We start from the raw sequence: 5,435 nt of genomic DNA, 5'->3' as shown, positions 1-5,435 counted from the left end.
TTTTTTTTTTTTTTTTTTTTTTTTTTTTTTTTGGAGCACTTATTTGGAAGGCACACAAAAGGACACCTGACATCCACACCTCACTACTTCCTACAACACAACACAGACCCACCTGTTGTGTTTGGTCACATCTGTTTGGACACAGGCCATTTCTCAAGTTACGTTACCCCACTGAACCTTACCAACACCATGTCTTAGTACTGAGGAAGCATCAGTGATGATATTGTCCAGGTAGCCCATGTAGGATAGCGCTTGATAGCAAAGAATAGCAAACATTTTACCATGCTGGAAGCCTGATTTTGTTCACCCAAAACTGAAAGGAAATATCATGGCAGCTGCTTTGCTTTTCTGAGTGTTTATTTACTCCAGCCTTAGGGTTACCTCTAGGAACTGCTTAACATATATTGGAGACATCTTTTTTCTTTATTGGAGTGGAACAAACAATTCAAATTATAAAATTTGTTTTTGGTAACACCAATTTAGGCATAAAGAGCTCAATGGTAAACTTCTTGGCCTTTTTAGCATGAATATTTTAAAATATGTACTGCTTACAATTTATGGACAACACGGTCATCAAGTTACAAGGTTACTAGAAACCAAGCGGGAGGCCATAAGAAGTATTCTGGGCCAGTAAATATACAGAGGAAAGAGGTTCCAACAACACTAGCGACTGAGTCTAAAACTGAATTGGCTTATAAAAATCTTGGAGTATTTATTATTGTTATTGCAACAAACCTCTTCATCTGAATATGAATGGCTACATCCTCCCCACCGCCCACCTCCAATCCAGGACTGGGAAGCAATTCTGTCCGCTTCCTGCGCACAGAAGAGGCTGCAGTTCCCAGGTGGCTGGTGCAGATCCTTGGCCTCTTTCAGAAGCAAAAGATTATTGGCCCACCTGCTACCGTACTTCAAATATGAAGGGAGGTTTCTATGCACAGAAATGACAGGACTGAAGCAGAGTCGGGGCCGACACCTCGGAACACATTGCGTGCCTGGACTCGGTGCTCTTCCCAAGCCTAAACTCTAGTCCCTGTTAAAAGGCAAAACCAGCCCAATCCCCAGTGCAGCAAAAGGACGAAGGGGCCAGTGAGCCTTTCCCAAGGAGCCCCACCATCAACCTGCCGCTGGGATTAGGGCCACTGAGCCCTGGAGAGCATCTGCCCTGATACCTCACCGGCCCAGGTCCCTGTGGCAGGGGCAGAAAAGCGCTCTGCTACAGCATGGGGAGCCCCCTGGCACGCGGCGCGCAACCCCATCACCCACTGAGATCCTAGGCGAATCCTGGAAGGGAATAAACTGAGAGCTGTCCCTGGGGAATCGTGTTTCCCAACCCCCGCCTCACTCAGTAGAGAAAAATAAAACGCTGGCAACAAGTGGGAGTCGCTGGCAACAAGTGGGAGTCGAGTGGCCAGGGCGCAGGCAGAGCCGGAGGGGACACACGTAGGGTCCCGAGGCTCTGTCACTCCTGCGCCCCACCCGTCTTCCAGCGACCCCCTAGCCCAGCCCGCAGGGCTGGGGACCACGGGATTGGAGCCCCATGCCGCCCCGAAGAGCCACCGCGGAGACCCCGGGCCGCCCGCCCGCCCGTGCACTCACTGCTGCATTGGTCGTCTGCACAGAGTTTGTGCTTCGAGAAGCGCCGGCCGGTGCTCGGGTCCGGTTGGCGCGGCACTCGCCAGGTCGGACAGAGCACGAACAGCCAGAAGAGCAGCCCCGGCGCCTCAGCCATGTTGTGGTCACCTGGGGAGCCGGTGACGCGGTGGAGTAGGCTGGAGGTGGGCCTCAGGGGGCGGGTGGGTAGGGAGGCGCAGAGGGGTGGCGCCTGGGAAGGCTTAAGCCTTTCCCAGGTGACTCGTCAGCAGGGATATCTGGGGGTCGATGCACAGACTCTACTGGAGAACGCAGGGAGCTGGAGCTCCGTCCTTCTCTAGTGGAGACCTTCTCCTCAACTGAAGACCTTCTCCTCCAGTCGTTGCCGGGGCAACTAGGACTCTCTTTCTCGTCCAATCACCTGCCTTTGCTTCTGTGACCTCACAAGCCACCCTCCGCATGATTCCAGTCATCACCCACCCATCCCCCCCACTCCGCCAACCGGTCCTTTCTGGCTTTCCTCAAGGTCTCATTTCTGGTCCATCCTGAACTAGCCTACTCCACTTCACCATCACTCCCATCCCCCATTCCTGGTCGGGTACCTCCTTTTCTGAACTACCAAATCCCACCCATGACTTGTCACAGCTAGTCTATGGTTCCAGGCTCCCTCCCCTTCAAACTCCTAGAGGTTCCTTGAAGCCCCACCCCAAAATCCCTCTGATTAGGAAAGGGGAAGGTGAATGGAACTGTGAGTGAGGGTGTAAACTGGAGACAATGAATGGCCTGCTTTTTTTTAAGGCGGGGACAGGTGAGGGCAGAGAGATGGACAGTAGTCTTGGGGCTAAGATCTTGAGATTCTTATCTTTATCCATAAGGGAAGAAATCATTTAATTCAACAGCATATTTTTAACTTTCATTTTGTGCTACCATTCATGCCAGACGCTGGACAAAGCCCTAGCATGGTGTGGGAGTGGATGAAAATCAAAACACAAGATATCTGGTCCTGGTCCGAAAAAGTCCACAACTTAGTGGGAACCAACTGACAAAACCGATTGTCAGAGAAGAAAGCTAGTAGCTAACATTTCTTGAACGCTTTATGTCCAGTTGTTATTCTGAAGGTTTTATACATATCGATTCATTTGATCTTCATAACAATAGTACCTTACAGTAGTAGTAGGTCCTATTCCAATCCTTATTTTAGAGTAAATTGAGGCAGTCACACATCCAGTGAGTAATGGAGCTAAGTTTCAAACCCAAGGAGTAGACTCCTTTTCATCACAACCTATCAACTAACAAGCAAATGTTGTACTTTCTGACAAGAGGAGCAAAATCTGATTTAAATCATAATATAGCTGAATTACTGATATGTACAGTTAAGGGGGGGAAGGCACAAGCTAGCCAGCCCAAGGAAGAGTGTCTGCAATGCTCCCATCCTTGGTGGAGCCATTCTCATTTGTCTGTGACCAAGGCTTGTTACTATAGTCTCTGCTAAAGTTATTCATCAACCTCCAACAATGAACCCATCAGTTGTTTCCCCAAATTAACTGAATCTTTAAAACTTAGAGAAAAGAATGTAGTCCACCATGTTCATAATGTTAAATAAAGAAAACGTTGGAAAAAAGGTGTGCACAAACATTTGTCTACAGGGGCCATGAGAGGTCCCCTTTGGTCCAGTGTACTTCTGCGCTTTCTGGAGAACCAGTGGATCATAGAGAGAAACTGTCTGAGTCATTCTTCATTTCTTTTCTACCATGTATTTATTATGTTATAAAATGTATCTAGTAGGCATCTCTAATAACATGTTGAAAACTGAATTCATTTTTCTCTCAAAATCTGCTCCTTTCAGTCTTCCCTATCTCAGAAATAAGAACGACAATTTAATTCCCATTACCCAGGTGCTCAAAGCCCAAAACTTACAAACCATCTTTGATCTCTTTTCTCTCACATTCCAACTCCAGTCCATTAGACAATATTATGTCTTTATTTTTATAATTTTATTGAGATATAGTTGACCTACAATAAATTGCACATGTTTAAGGTGTACAATTTGATAAGTTTTGACATGAATATACCCATGAGACTATCACCAAAATCAAAAGAGTCTTTCATCCTTCTTTGTAATCCCTCCCCTCTCCTTTTCTGTCTCCAAACATCTCCTGTCATTATAGATTGTTTTGCATTTTCTAGAATTTGATATAAATTATACAGCATTTTATTTATTTATTTTTCTGACTTCCTTCTTTCCAAATAAGCATTTGAAACATGCCCAGAATCTGACCACTCCTCTGCATCTGCTAAGCCAATATACAGGCCAAACCCACATCATAAGTCACCTGAATGATTCCCATAGCCTTCTTCTGTCCTTGCTTCTGCCCTCATTTTCCCCAATATCTACTGTCCTGATGGCAACTAGAGTGATATTTTTAAATATAAATTTGATTGTGTCTCTCTGCTGAAAATCTTCCTATAGCTTCCCATTTCCAAATAAAAGGCAATGACTTTAGCCAGGCCTGGTCGTACTCATCTGTAATCCCAGCAGCTCAGGAGGCTCTCAGGAGGATCCTGAGTTCAAAGCCAGCCTCAGAAATGTAGCGAGTCCCTAAGCAACTCAGTGAGACCCTATCTCTAAATAAAATATTTTAAAAAAGGACTATGGGTGTTGCTCAGTGTTTAAGTGCCCCTGGGGGTTCAATCTCTGGTATCAGGAAAAAAAAAAAAAGGAAAAAAAGCCATGACTTTATTATGGACTGCCCTGCCTTATTATGGACTGCTCTTATTCAATGTGACTCCCCTCATCCTTTTCTCCCCATCTCCTAACATTCTTCAATTGCTCTGTTAGTTCCATTTAAATACACCAAGCCCACCCCTGCGCTTCAGAGCATTTACACTTGCAACTTTGCCTCAACCTTAACTCCCCAAATCATCTGACTAGCTAACTACCCCCTCACTTTATCATGTCTCTGTAACAGTGGCATTTCATGTGATAAAGGCCTTCCCTGGCCACCCTACACAAAATAGAGCCTCTTGCCATGACTATCAAGCCCATCACCTTGCCTTTCTTTCTCTTCAGACTTGCCTTACCACTTTAGACTTCTCTTACTACTTGCCTTACATTTGTTTATCTACTCGACTGCTCCAACCCAACCTCAAACACAATTTCCAACACGAGCAGGAAATTAGTTGTTTTGTTCACTACTGTTACATCAGTGACTAGGGAAATGCCTAGAATGTATGAGAGAGTTAACAAATGATTTGTTGGATAAACTCATGGTTCCAATGATATTATAAATATACTACACTATTAACCTAAACACATATATTAACTACTAAGCCCCCGTATATAAATAGTACTGAGAGGAAATAAGCTATGAGAACAAGGCATTTAAGGTCCACCTCTCAGCAGCATGCATCCTCAACTCCAGGAATGTACCCCTGAATGTGTTTGTTGTTGAATAAAAACATAGTTGTTGTGGAGAGTAGTTGTTTGGTTACATGATACTGGAATATTTAAGCAGATCTTTAAAAACTAGTTTTAATTTTTTTCTTATTTTTCTTATTATAGAATATGGTATATTGTAGAACTCTTCTTATTATAGAATAGAAATTAATGACAATTCATTGGTGGAAAAATCAGAATAGCAAAATGATCTAATTGCATATTATCTTCTTGATATTTACTTTGACTCATAATCAGATATAATTTTATATGCATAGTCAGTGCTTCCAGTTACTGAAGAACTAGCTGCTTAGTTTGTAGAGTTTTCAATATTTTGATTTATCAGCATTATTTTTTAAACTTATTGCCTTAAAGACATATTAACTAGTCTGGTGGATAATGAGAA

At 44.0% G+C, this 5,435-nt stretch overlaps 1 long non-coding RNA gene across 1 annotated transcript in view; it reads right to left on the bottom strand.

The window, feature by feature from the left end:
• Positions 1 to 5,429, bottom strand: part of LOC125616841 — a 16,207-nt gene extending 10,778 nt beyond the window's left edge. Inside the window, exon 1 of the long non-coding RNA XR_007347612.1 lies at positions 4,598 to 5,429. This is a non-coding gene — a long non-coding RNA (uncharacterized LOC125616841). The remainder of the gene's footprint in view (positions 1 to 4,597) is intronic.
• Between the last annotated feature and the right edge of the window lie 6 nt (positions 5,430 to 5,435).

The sequence above is a fragment of the Marmota marmota genome, unplaced genomic scaffold, assembly GCF_001458135.2.
Source record: "Marmota marmota marmota unplaced genomic scaffold, marMar, whole genome shotgun sequence".
NCBI classification, from domain to species: Eukaryota; Metazoa; Chordata; class Mammalia; order Rodentia; family Sciuridae; genus Marmota; species Marmota marmota.
The sequence above is the reverse complement of the archived record's forward strand: the minus strand, read 5'-3'. Positions and strand labels throughout refer to the sequence as shown.